Genomic DNA, 14197 nt, shown 5'->3' with positions numbered 1-14197 from the left:
GGTTGGATGAGCACGGAAGCCCAGTCTGGAGGGTGGAGATCTAGGATGAAGGAGGTAAGTGTGGGCCTCAGGGCTGCAACTGGACTCGGTAGCTGCTGGGAGGCATGGCACCTGAGCGTCTTTCTCCCTGCCTCTAGAGCTTAACCATGCTCTCCAAGGCCCAAGAAACAGCTCCATACAACTCTGGGAAGAAGAGCAGCATAAGGCTACAACCTGGAAACTGGCTCTTACCCTGCCCCACTGGGGATGAGGCAGCAAGGAATCACCACATGGTATCCAGTGCCCATCTTAGCAACGGTGGCTTAGTGGAGGTGGTGACCACTGATAATGTCAAGCAATGACCAACCCTCACAGGCTCCAAGAAGGCCAGCCAGTTGGTATGGGATGAAAAAATTGAAGTGGCTGCCTGCATTCCTTTCATGAAACCCACCCCACTTGTATCTACTGATGGGATAGACACATCTCAGGTGGCCTGTGGTCCCTCCCTTCTCCCTTCACCTCCCAGACCCAGAAGCAAGGAAGAGTTTCTGAGATCCGAGCACAGGAAGTAAACCACTTACCCAAAGGCAGCTGTATCCAGGAATAAAAGGCAGTGAGCTGACTCAGTCCAAGGCCCCTCTGCAAGACCAGTGGGGCCATTCGCAGACCCTATAACAGGAAGTAAGTGCGCTGCTTCTTTCCCCTTTGCTGGACCAGGTGTTCCAGGCCCTTTCTGTCCAGAAGGACAATTTTTCCCCTTTCGTGGCACCACTGCCTACTTCCTAAAATATACTTTACTCAAAGGAAGTGGGAAGTGGAGCTCTGAACCTGTCTCAGTCCACAACCCAAGAAAAATACAAGCTAATATAAAGGAGGAAATGGGGAGGCAAAGGCCATTTACAGCCAACTCAGACTCCTGCCTGGTCCAGGCCTTGTGTTTATCAAGCAGGACTGAACCAAGTTCAACCAAGGTTCTTTAACCAATGTGGGAGAAAAACTGGGGGTGTGGAGGGTGCAGAGTGAGCCTGGGAAAAAGGAGGGAGAAGACAAGTGCAGAGAGGAATGGGGAGGCAGGGAGGGAGCCCTGTTGCCACCAGGCCCAGGTGGGTGGATGTGCCTGGAAGACCCCGACTCTGCCAACTTCCAGAGGCAGCAGTCACTCTTTTTCTTGTCAAATAACTGTATTGAGACAACAAATGAAATATAATTTAACTCAACAGGAAATAGCACACTTGGAAGAAAGACATAGGAAAAAAACGCCTTAAATTGAAGCCAAACATTCTTTCCAAGGCATACCACTGACACTGCCAGATTGCCAGCAGAATGATTGTGCTTGCATGAAACAAAATTGTGTGTCCAAAGTCTGCCTTTGAAATAGTTTTCTGCTTCGGTTCCACTTCCCAAGGCTCAGGAAACAATGCTTATGGCCTTTCTCAAGCCAGGTAGCCAGAGACAACATCTGGTGGCAGTTTCCGAAGGCAGGACAACTCTTGAAAGGAGTGGAACTACAGTTTGCCCTGCGGATCGGTATAGTTGGCAAGAAGACCTGGGCATCAGAATACTTGTTAACTTATGTGAAGGATGGAAGAGCATCAATACTGAAGGAGTTAGGTTGGTTCAGTTGCCACGGCAATGTCCTTTCAGAAGCAAGAATTTGTTGCAGTTTCTTCCAGCTACTGCACCACCATGGCCAGAGCACCCAAAGTTGGGCTCCTGAAATGGCAAAAGTTTGGAAGCTTTTTCCACAGGGCCTGGGCTAAAATCAGAGGGCGCCATCTATTCTCACTGGTGGCTCCCCTGCTGATACCTTGTGCAAAGCTAGAGGCAGACACTTTCTCTTCTTCTTCCTTTTTCTCTATTTTAATTTATTATCATTTAAAATATTTTATTGATTGTGCTGTTATATTTGTCCCAATTTTTCCCCTTTGGTTCCCTCCCCCTAGAACACCCCTCTCCCCTCAGGCAATCCCCTCACCTTTGTTCATGTCCACGGGTCATGCGTATAAGTTCTTTGGTGTTTCCATTTCCTATGCTGTACTTTACATCCCCATGGCTATTCTGTAACTGCCTATTTGTATTTCTCAATCCCCTCACCTCTTCACCCACTCCCCCACACTCCGCCCCATCTGGTAATCATCAAAACTCTCTCCATATCCATGATTCTGTCTCTGTTCGTCTTACTTGCTTAGTGTGTTTTTAGATTCAATTGTTGATAGATATGTGTTTATTGCCATTTTATTATTCATAGTTTTGATCATCTGGCTTTTCTTAAATAAGTCCCTTCAACATTTCATATAATAATGGTTTGGTGATGATGAACTCCTTTAGTTTTTTCCTTGTCTGGGAGGTCTCTTTATCTGCCATTTGATTCTAAATGATGGCTTTGCTGGGTAAAGCAATCTTGGCTGTAGGTCCCTGCTTTTCATGACTTTGAATAGTTCTTGCCAATCCCTTCCAGTCTGCAAAGTTTCTTTTGAGAAATGGTCTGACAGTCTTACGGGAACTCTCCTGTGGGTAATTAAATGCTTTTCACTTGCTGCTTTTAAGATTCTCTTTTTATTTAACCTCTGGCATTTTAATTATGATCTGCCTTGGTGTAGGCCTATTTGTGTCCATTTGTTTGGGATTCTCTGTGCTTCCTGGACTTGCATGTCTATTTCCTTCACCAAACTAGGGAAGTTTCCTTTCATTATTTTTTCAAATAGATTTCTAATTTCTTGTTATTTCTCTTCTCCTTCTGGCACCCCTATGATGCAAATGTTGGTACTCTTGTAGTTGTCCCAGAGACTCCTTACACTATCCTCATTTTTTTAAAATTCTTTATTCTTTCTATTATTCTGATTGGTTGTTTTTTTGTTTCCTTATGTTTCACATCATTGATTCGATTCTCGGCTTCATCCACTATATTGTTGTTTCCCCATAAATTGTTCATTTCCATTAGGGTATCCTGCTTTTCTGCCTGGCTCTTTTTTATGCTGTTGAAGTACTCACTAAGTTCCTTGAGCAGCCTTGTAACTAGTGTTTTGAAGTCTGCATCTGATACATTGTTCATCTTCATTCCTGGAGTTTTGATCTGTCCTTTCATTTGGGTCATGTTTCTTTGTCTCCTTATTTGGTGGCCTCCCTGTGTTTGTTTCCATGTATTGGGTAGAGCCACTATGACTCCCCGTCTTGGCAGCATGACCTGTAGGGTCCAGTGGCACAGCATCTCTTATCACACAAAATGGGCACTCGAGTTGCACCTCTGTGTGGGCCGAGTACCCCTTCCTCTTGTAGTTGAGTCTTGATTGCCGTTGGCAGGTATATGGGAGGGATTTACCCAGGCCAGTCAGCTGCAAGGACTGGCTGTGACCATTGACCACCAACCTCTGCCCTCTGTGAAGGATTAGCTGTGTGAGGGTGCTGGTGCTCCAATGTGGTCTGTAGCTGTCTACTGGGAGCACAGGCTCTGGGGTTTCCTGGGTGGCACCAGTCAGGGTCAGCCACCACCTGTGTTTTGTCCAGGGCCACCCTACCTGAGCTATAAAGCAGTCTGAGATGGCTGTTACTTGTGCTGGGCTTGGAGGTTCCCAGGCAGAGACCAACTGTGATCCAAAGCTGGCTTCTTCTAGTGCCAGGCCTGGAGCTGGTTAACCAGAGGTAGGAGGGCTGGGGGTGGGCTATAATTTGGGTGGGGCAGAGCCTCAGGTAAACACCTCGAGGATGGGCAAACAGTGTAAGCCAAGTTAATGAAGTAAGCTCAAATATGGCTCCTGCCTGCCTCTTCTGTGGCTCTTTGCCGGGGAGGGGGCGGGGCTCAGAAAAGGCATAATAGCCTCTGCCCACCTTTCTGTCTGGGAGAAAGCTGTTCTTCAGCTCTCATCCTGATGCCAGACACTTCAGTTCTTCCCTATATGCTGCTGGTGCCTTTCCAGCTGCTGCCCAGGTGGGTGGAGCTGGAGCTCAGAGGGAGTGGTTATTGCAAGTTCTGAGCTGGCATGCTTTCAGAGGAACTGCCAGGGAGCCCAGTAGTTTTTTTCACCAACTAAAATCCCACTGGTTATTGGATGCTTATCTTCCTGGCACTGGAACCCTGGGCTGGGGGCCCTCATGTGGGGCTGGGATCATCTGCCCTGAGATACTCCTTCTAAATTTTATCCCCCACACATGAGTGTGGGGACCTGCTAGTCCCACATCCCAACTTCTCTTACCCTTCTGGCTTGATGTGGTTTTTTTAGTTCTGTAGTTGTCAGACTTCCATTTGACTAAAATTCTGACGGTTTTGAGGGATCGATGTCTGTAATTTAGTTGTAATTTTGATGTGGTTGTGTGAGAGAGTGGGCTGTGTTTACCTAGCCTCCATCTTGACCAGAAGTCTCTTCCACACTTTTTCTTCTTACTGACTCTACATACCCGGGTGCTGCCGCGCAGGGAAGGACGGGCTGGCCTCTTCTTGCTGTTCCCTGCTATGCCTCAAACGGCAGTGATGGCCACAGTTTGAATTCCAATCCCATTCCTATCCTGATTCTGCCCCCGCCCCGCCCCCGGCAGCCACCTCTGGAGTCTCCTATCCTGGCAGCTACAGCTTGAACCAGGCAGATGGGTACTTGGTCCGCGGCCAGGCTCGGCGGGGAGCCCGGAGGCGCAGGCTGGGGCCGAACCTGAGGGGCCAGCTCTTCCTGCGACTCGCCGCCGCCGCTCTGAGCGTGACCCCGGCCCCAGCGGCGGGAGCGCGGCCGTTGCCGCGACCCTGTCCCCGCCCGCTCCGCAACCAGAACCCGTGGAGGTGAGGCCCGAGTCCGGCAGAGAAGGCAGGCGGGGACTGAGACCTCTTGGCGGGGGGGCCTTGGCGGGGGGGCCTCGGCTTCCCGAGTTCCCGCAAGGTGGCGAGGACGCGGCTCTCAGATGTTTGACTCCGCCGCGGGCGCTGCGTCGACCCCGCAGAGGAGACAGTGAATCCATGTCCCTCGCGCTCAGGCCTCAGGGCCTACGCCCGCGCGCCCGCCGGGCTGGGAGCGGAGGTGGCCGGGGAAGGGAGCGTCTCCGGGCTGGAACGCCCTCGGAAAAGCTCTCTTGCTGTACGTTGGGGTGCTCCGGACAACGAGGTGAGGAGTGTTTGACGAGAAACGCGAGCTCAGCTGAGCCACTTTCCCCGTCCCCGACTGGGCGGAGGTGGGCGGCGCCGCTCTGGGCCCCTTAGGGACCCGCCCGGCCACCCGTGTTTCCCGCCAGCGGCACCGCTGCGCCCTCGTGGGCGCAGGGGACCCCGCGCGCAGACCTCTCCCTTCCAGCGGGGTGCCCCGAGAGCAGGAGGGGCGCTTGGACTCCCTGCACAGCCTCCAAGGAAGCGGCTGCCCGAGACTCCTGTAACGAGACTGCGGAGGCGACTGCGGGGCGGGCGGGGCTGCGGCGCCCGGCGCCCCGCCGCGGATTGCCGCGGAGGCGCTGCTGCCTGGAAGCTTCTCAGGCTCGCCCGCTGCTGACACCCTTGCCTCCGGGCTGGGATGGCGAGGCGGCGTTTGGGGCACGTAGGTTAGCACGTTGCGATCTTCGGAGTCGCCGCGGCCGGCAGGCCGGCCGGCCGGAGATCGGCACGCGATGATCCCTGGCCCAGACAGTCAGTGCATGTCCAGCAGCTGTGTGTCCAGAGCGGCTGGGTTCCAAGGGCTTTGGCCAAGGGCTTCTGCGAGTGCCTGTCCTGAGCTGGGCTGCTGCGACCCTCACATTTCTCTCTCTCCCCATTTGCTCCCTCTGACCTCCGAACACCCGGGGCATTGCCTGAAGGTGCGCTCAGGAGAGGAGCTGAGCAATATGGGAACGAGGTCTCTAAAGGGCGCGCGCGCGTGTCTGGTTGGGGGTTGGGAGGGAAGAGAGAGACCCGAGTCCGGAGGCTCCCTCCCCTGCCTCGATTCTTACCTCGCAAGAGAATAATTCAGGTGAGAGACAAACGCTTATACCGGAAATGAGAGAGCAAGTTTTGTTACGAAACACATACAAGCACGGAGCTGCAAGCAGGCACCTGACAAGTCTAAATGCCCCACGTACAGAGGAAAGAAAGTTGTTAGCAACTTAGTAAGTTTGTTTTATACACTTGAGCCCAGGCTCCGGTGGGTACTTAGCTAATCTAAGAGGCAGGCTTTTGGGGTTCAGGGGTTATATACGTTAGTCTGCTTCTAGGTTACCCCCACCTCCCCCTTCTAAATATTGGGAGTAATGTACAGCTACAAGGACTTTCTTTCCCAGTAAAGGCTCTTTGTGAAATCGTTAGAGGCTCCCTTTCCCAGCACAGAATCTCAAAGACTCCCCTCCCTTCCTCCTGTGCTGTTCCTGCTTGTGATGTCAGAACACCCAGCAGTCTTAGTGAGGCTGTTCCGGAAGCCGTTTTACTCAGCCCATCCTCCAGGACTCTCCCCTCTTCCTGTGCTGTTTTGCTTGTAATGCTCAGGACACCTGGCAATCGTATCAGAGTGACCTCAGGGCAACTGAGTTAATTGGTGAGACATGTCTTCCTTTTGCTTCTGGCCTCCTATATTGTTCCTTAGGTTGTAATGGTGAAGGTCCCTGCTTTTATTTCCCCATCTGGCCACTCATTCCTAGCTGCTGGCCAGGAGGTACTGCGACGTCACAGCACAAAAGTGTCACCTATTATACTCCTATTATCCCCCACTTTCTGATGGAGAAGTCTGCTCTTGAAATACCAGAAGTTCTGGTATTTCAATCTGCCCTTGACCTTCGCTTCCCTTGCTTTCCTTAGTTGTCAGTCTTTCTCCAGGCATTCCTGCCTTGCTAGCTGTTTTTGCCAAGAGCAGTGGTTTTCAAACTGTAGGGTCCCCTACGAGTCACCCACAGGGCTTGCGAACTGCACAAAGCTGGGCCCCACCCCCGAGGTTCTCACTCATCAGGGCTGGGACCTAAGAATGTAAGTCCCCAGGTGATGCGGATGCACTGGCCCAGGGGGGGACACCTGAAGACTCCCTAGCCTAGAATGTTCTTCCCTCCTCACCTACCCCACCGCCCGCAAACTCACAGCTGGTGCAGTTTCCTCTGGGTCTCAGCCTACAAGACCCCTGGCCCAGCGCCCTCCGGTCCCCGAGGTACACCCGCACATGGCACCTCCTGCACCCCACACTCGTCAGCTCCCGCTGGAGCTGGCTCTTTACTATGACCTCCCTTGGGGCCATGGCTGCCTCAGGTCGTCTCTGTCCCCACACCACCTCCCCGCACTGCTCCGTGCCTGGCGAGTCAATAGATGGTTTTCACATGAGCGATACTGCAGGGGAGAGGTCAGGCGTGGCAGAGCCGACTGGCGAGCGTGCAGGCCCGGAGGTGCGGCTCTCCACCTGGCAGCACGTGAGTCAGCTGGGAGCTTTGAACACCTGCCAATGGCCAGTGCCCCGCCCCCCAGGACAACTAAACCCGCCCTTATCAGAGTTGCAGGGTGCTACTGGGCAGGAGCGGGGGCAGCCCAGCCTTGGCTTCCCTCCCGTCTAAGTGGCAACAGTCAGGGCCCACCTCACGGGAAATGCCAGTAAAAACGCCATGTTTCTGAACAACAACAACAAAAAAAGAGCCGTGGCTGGTATGGCTCCATGGATTCAGCGCTGGTCTGCAAACCAAAGTGTCACTGGTTCGAGTCCCAGTTAGGGCACAGGCCTGTGTTATGGGCCAGGTCCCCAGTAGGGGGCATGGGAGAGCTACCACACATCGACGTTTCTCTCCCTCTCTCCCTCCCTTTCCCTCTCTCTAAAAATAAATGAATAAAATATTTTTAAAAAATTAAAAACAAAAAAAGAAAAAAACTTACAAAACTCAGGAAGCACACCTGGCAGAGGCCTAGCGCTCCCCCTTGCTGGCTTCGTGCCTGTGCCCTGGGGAAGTTTCCAGCGACTCCTGAGGCCAAGCCCCCAGGACCCTCTTTGCCTCCAACGTGCCTCTATTGGCATTCCATACCCTCTCTCCCAGCAGATATTTGTGCCTGGAGATTCCTACTTCCCTTTTCCATTTCCCCCTTGCAGAGAGTCCCTGGGGGCTGCCTGTGGTGGCCGATGGCCCGGCTTCCTTGGCAAAGTTCATGATGGCAGAACTGGCCAGCCTCAAGCCAGAAAACAAGCCTGTCCTGGAGGTAAGGCCCTGGCCACCGGCTGGACGGACCGGATGGCAGAGGCCAGGAGCCTCCTGCCGGCGGGAGGGCGTGTCCGCAGCCTGGGAGTCTGGCGGCCCGGCTCCGGGAAGGGAGACTCTGCCAGGGTGGGGGACACAGAGGCCAGAGCCTCCCGAGGGTGCCTGGGGGGACTGGGATCAGGTCTCCAGAGGGCTGGCTCCTCACTCAGCAGCTTGCCCCACCCACCTCCTTCCACCCGGGCCACCTCTCGCCTCCAAACAGGACGGGGAGACTGGGAAGGCGGTGTGTGGGGGGGCCCTCCCTCCACACCTGTGCTTGTGCCCCGTGTTCCTTATCTCAGCGAATGTTCCAGTGCTGGGAGATTCCCACGGAGAGTGGAGGACAGCTTACGCCCCTCACGGCCGCAGAGCTAGAGAGCAGCGGTGCCACGCGGACTGCGATGAGGAGGGGCAGAGGCAAAGGCAGCCTCCTGGTGGGGGAGGAGGGAAGGGACCCGGCACCTCCCCAGCACAGGCAGAGGAAGAGGGGGACCGCTCAGGGGTGCAGGGGTGCAGGGGTGCCCGTTGCGGGCCGATGGCGCAGGCAGGCCCTGAGCAGCAATGGGCGTGTGGTCCCCTCCTTAGGCCGGGCCTCAGCAGGAGCAAATGCCCCTGCGCAGCTGCCCTGCGTCCCTCACTTCCCCTGCTGTGGCCCCACAGTGCCCGGCCCTGAGCCCAGCCTGGCAGCGGTGGCACCATCAGGGAGGGGGCCCGACGGCTGCGCGCTCAGCTTCTGCTGCCCCACTCCGGGCTGGAGCCCAAGGCACGACGGTCCCTCCTGGGTCCGGTGAGCACGTGGGAGTCTAGTCACAGCTCCGACCGTCACCCGGAAGCAAAAGAGGGGTGTAGGCAGCGAGTGAGGCCCCTCAGAGAGCAGGCTGGGCCCTGGGGACCGTCTGGCAGGTGGGGCAGACGGCGGTGGGATTCTCAGGGCAGGAGAGACCACAGGCTCCTCACTGGGCACGTGCGAGGCAGCCCCTGGCAGTCGGCTGAGTGAAGGGCCACAGTCATGAGCCTGTCCTCAAATCGGGCCGCCGAGGGCGAGCATGGGCGTGCAGTGCCGGGGAGCAGGCCACGGCTGCGGCAGTCCGAGCGGAGGGGACGTCCCGGCCAGGAGCCGGGGCCCCGGGCAGGGAGGGCCATCCCAGACACCACCTGCACACGCCTGAGGAGCCGGCATTGCGCCCCTCCTGCGTCCCTTCGGCTGCTCCGAGTCGCAGCACCACTCCGTCTCCCTGTGTGAGCGCAGCGGGCCCCAAGCACCCTCTTCCTCAGGACCTTGGCACGGCTTCCCTCTCCTGGCTGCTCTCCCCCAGGCTTGTACGTGGCTGGCTTTTTCGGGTCTTCACTCAGAGTTTCCTGTGCGGGAAGGCCATTCCTGACCATTCTATCTAAAAGTGTAACCGCCTCCCCAACATCTCATGCCTCCTGCTTTACTGTTTTCCCGTCAGCACTTACTTCTGTCCAGCCTGTTGTACCCTTTATTCATTTATCTTGCTCATCCTGCATTCGTGCCAGCTTGCTGAGAGCAGGCGCTTGGGGCTGTTCTGCGTAGGCCAGCATCACAGGGCCTCGGAGAGGGCCAGGTACCCAGTCGCTGGTCAGAAAGTCCTCCCCGAGGGGGACGGCGGGGACGTCCCCACTGGGCTGCCAGGGGGGCAGAGTTCAGCCGGAAGGCTGTTCACTAAGGAGTGGGCGTGTGCCACCTGGCCCTGCTTTCTGCTGCCATGAGCTTGGCCAGTGAGGTTGCCCCTCTGTGGCTCAGTGTCCCCATCTGTCATGGTAGGGACGATCGTGCCTGCCTGATACAGTTGCTATGGGGGTCAACTGTGCCAAAGTCTTGTAAAGTACTAGGGACAGAGTTCAGTTCCCACGTGTTTTATAAATTCAAAAAATAATACATTAATAGGCTTTTCCACCTTTTTTAACCAGAAATAATTGGCCACTAAAGCGGCTAGCTTCATAAATACTGCAGCGCCCCCTTATCCACCGGGGACACATCCCAACTCCCCCAGAGGATGCCCAATCCGCTGACAGTGCCGGACACTGCGAATACTATGTTTTCCCTCTACATGCTCCCTGTGATAAAGTTCGACTTACAAATTAGGCAATCTCAGGGTCGGATGATTCGATCTTACCATAGGTCTTAGCAACCTCAGACCACAACTTTTTGTTGCCTTGTTTTGAGACTTTCATGTTGTCACTTGAAGGAAGCGCATGAAAGCTTCTCTTGGGCACATCCGAATTGCCAGCGTCACTGCTCTTGCGCGTTGGGGCCCTTCCGTATAAACTAAGGGCGACCTGAGGGTAAGCACCATGGCTCCCTGCAGCCAATCGGAGAGCCGGGAGGGCTACTGAGTGACCGGCAGGCTGGGAGTTCATGCCGCGGGGCTCCGCTGGACTGAGGGATGATTCACGTGCTGAGGAGCGTGGGTGGCTCGAGATTTCTTCACACTACTCAGATGGCGTGCGATTAAAACGTACACATTTCTGTTCATTTTTAGAATTTTCCATTCAGTGTTTTCGGACCGTGGTGGAGAGTGGGTACCCGTAGAAAGTGAGACCATGGGTCGGGGGAACTGCTGCAGTAACGTCACCTCGTGAGCAGGCTGTGCACCTGCCCTAGCAGAGCAACCAGGTGTGTTTGGCTCCCTCTCCGGCCAAGCCTGACTTTGGGATTACTTGCCTTTTGTCTCCTTCCACCTGGGGAAGAGGATGGAAGCACCTTTGTGCCCTCTTTGCCTCCATAGTGGAACTCCTGGGTCCCTGAGCCCACAGGGTGCCTTCACCCCCGACTCCCCGTCCATGGCACCCTGGTCTCGGCGGGGCTGAGACTCTGGACTCACTGCACCTCCCCAAGGACGCCTTCCTTCCAGGCTGTGCCTCCTCTTCTTTCTCAGGGCAGCAGCCATGCCCTTCAGGGCACACAGGTGTGAACTGGCCACCAAACTCACAGGACGCAGCAGGCTTTGGGCCAGTACCATGTGTGTCCTCTTCCTGTAGCTGCTGGAACAGATGACCACAACCTGGTGGCTGAAGACCAAACACGGTCGTTCTCCTATAGTTCTAGGGGTCGCAAGTCCAAAATGGCTTCACCGGGCCTTACACCACAGTGTGAGCAGGGCCGGCTCCCTGCAGGGCTGGGAGGAGGAACCCAGTTCCCTCCCTGTCCAGCGCCTAGGGCTGCGTTGCTTGGCTTGTGGCGCTTCTTGAGTTTTCTGTGCTCCACCTTCATGTCGCCTTGTCCTCTGTCAGCCAGGGAATCTCCCTCTGCCTCTCTCTTATAAGGACGCATGTAGGGCCTGCCTAGGCATTCAGGATAATGTCCCCATCGCAAGAGCCTTTAATCACACCTGCTAAGTCCCTGTTCCAGTAGAAGGCAATGTGCACAAGTTCCAGGGCCGGCTGAGGGGCCGGTATTCAGCGCAGCGCACTATGCTTCTGGATGAGAAACCCAACCGCCTGGGACGCCCAGCAGCCACCCAAGGACACGGGGCTCTTTGCCCTGCCCCCCGCCCAGGGAGCTGGAGTTGCTGCAGCCTCCATCCACCCAAGGCCCATGTACCAGCTCTGAAATGTCCGCCACTGATCTTGACTGTGGTTTGCAAGGAAAGCTGAGAGACAAGCCAGTCATTCCCAGGAGGCCTGTGCCAGCCCAGGCCCGGATGTCAGCCACTCACCCCAACACTCAGCCTTGACCCCTCGCCTCCACAGGAAGCGCTCCAGCCGGGAGAAGACGGCGCCCCTGTCCTCAGCGTAGAAAAGGTGGCGAGCATGGGAGAGAACCTGGCTCCCCTCTTCCTGGTGCATTTGCCTCTGCGGGCTATACTTGGCCTCCCCTGGGCCTCGGGTACCTCATCTGCAAAAGGGGGCCAATCACATCAATGCCCTAGGCTTATCCTCAGGATAACTGAGACAGCGCATTGGTGACAAGCCAAAAATTGGTGCCCAGGGCAGGTGCACAGCGGTAACATCCAAATGGCGGCTGTGACTATTTTCATTGCCATTCATGCTCTTTTTTAGTCCATTTCAATAAACACAGGAAGTGCTCCTACATGTCAAGCACGACGTCCCCTCAGGCCTGTGGGAACAGCCGTGACCTGAGTCAGATGTGTCGTCCCCCATCCTCAGGGAGCGCAGAGACTTCTCTGAGGGAAGCCGAAGCAGGATCAGGGGGGCATCCTGGAGGGAAGAGGGGATGCTGGCCCAGAGGAGAGGGTGGGGGAGGGCCGAGGACAGAGGGAACCTCGGGTCGGGGGGCCTGGGCAGAGCCTAGCAGAACCGGGAGCTGGCAGCCCTGTGGCGGCTTGACTCGGCCTTCCCATTGAGCGTTCAAACGTCCAGCACCTGCTGTGTGCAGAACGCTTTCTACGCGCCGGGAAAACACGAGAACCATCCTCGCAGGAATCCCTGCTCTCAGGGGAGAGACTATCGGTAAGATAAACAAGGAAAGAGCAAAGAGTCTCCAGAAGGTGGTAACGCTCTGGAGAATAACTCAGACACCCAAGCGCACGCAGGGGCGGTGGGAGGTAGAGGGATGTGTGGGGTATAAATATTTCCTTGGGCGAGCTAGGAAGGCCTGGCCAAGATTCAGGTGGCATTTGAACAAAACATCTTGAAAAATTGGTTAAGGGAGTGAGCTCTGGCTATCCCTGCGGGAGGTGGGCAGAGTTTTTAAAGGTACAGCGTTGGTTTTAATAGCTTGAGCTGGGACTGGCCGCTGAATGATTTCACCTCCAGCACCCAGTCAGTTGAATGGGTAAGGTGATCCTTTGGAGACCAGGTGGAGAACAACCTGAGGCAGCGTCTGGACTTGAAGAGATCAGCCCTCAGCACCCGCTGTGGGAGAGGGAGGGATGGAGCGGAGTCGTGGGGCCAACGGCTCAGCAGCCCTGGGCAGGCAAGGAAAGATGGCCCACCTTTATAGGCCTCTCTGTGGAATGGACAGTCCACGTAAATTAAGCTTCCAAACAAACAACATTTAAAAATCACACCTTTTAAGCTGTGAGATGGGAAACCGGTGATCACACTTACTAGTGAGGGGTGCAAAGTTGAGTAAGTGGTCCCCGAGGGAGGGGCTGAGAGACTGTTGGGTGAGTAGTCACAAGCCTGAGCACATGAACTTTGGCCTCAATGTTTGAGTGACTATTTAAACCGCTCAGATGCCCTCCTTCAGTAACCGAAATTGCCAGTTCTTGCTCTTGCTCAAGAAAGCACTTACCCTGGGTAGGTTTTCACCCCGAGCCCCGGCGCTGAGCCTGAGAGCAGCGTGTGTGCGCATCGGATGATCTGTGTTTCCACAGGGACGCTTCCCCTCTGCTACCACTACCTCACCCTCAGAGCCAGGCCCCGGGCTCCCCCAGTTTCTGGCTGTAGGCTACGTGGACGACCAGCCCTTCATGCGGTATGACAGTCACGTGGACAGGGCCGAGCCCCAGGCCCCGTGGGTGGCGTCCATGGACACCCAGTACTGGGAGACGGAGACCCAGAAGCAGAGGGCCTGGGCAGAGGTGCAGCAGGTGGACATGTGGACCATGATGGGCTACCACAACCAGAGCGGCGGTGCGTCAGGCGGGCCCCCCGCCCCTTCCTTCCATTAGGGAGCAGTGGTTGCTCTATCCAGCACCCCGCCCCTCCGAGGGTGCAGGCACACTTGTGAGGCATGGCTCTTCTCAGTCTCCTCGCCCACAGCCAGGCAGGGCCACCGGGGCCTTCAGAATCAGCTGCAGCTTCAGCAGCTGGCCCCCAAGCCAGTGCAGGAAGTGACCACAGGAACTGGGAGCCCATGATGCCTCCTCCATTGGCTTCAGGGTTCCAGACCTTTCCCATCCTCACTCCTCCCCCTTCTCAAATGCCTCAAGTCACACCTATCCCCAGACACATTCTGTTCCAGGTAAGGGAAGGAGGCCAGATAAACTTGAACTAGGGAGACACACAGGTAGGAGACAGAGCCCAGACGAGGACCGCTGTTCTGCCCAGTGTCAGCAAGGGACAGGGAGCATTTCTCTCAGCCTCAGCCTCCGGAGGACACATCCACTGCGGGGCCGGGGGCACGCCCCATGGAGGCAGCTCCTCCATA

General features: G+C 55.8%; 1 pseudogene; it reads right to left on the bottom strand.

Annotated features, from left to right (window-relative positions):
- Positions 1-1412: 1412 nt before the first annotated feature.
- LOC129064988 (INO80 complex subunit C-like) lies at positions 1413-4920 on the bottom strand (annotated as a pseudogene).
- Positions 4921-14197: the final 9277 nt, after the last annotated feature.

This window comes from Pteronotus mesoamericanus, unplaced genomic scaffold (genome assembly GCF_021234165.1).
Source record: "Pteronotus mesoamericanus isolate MK-2021 breed Mesoamerican mustached bat unplaced genomic scaffold, CSHL_Meso_final contig_171, whole genome shotgun sequence".
Lineage (NCBI taxonomy): Eukaryota > Metazoa > Chordata > Mammalia > Chiroptera > Mormoopidae > Pteronotus > Pteronotus mesoamericanus.
This window is presented reverse-complemented; position numbering and strand designations above follow the sequence as displayed.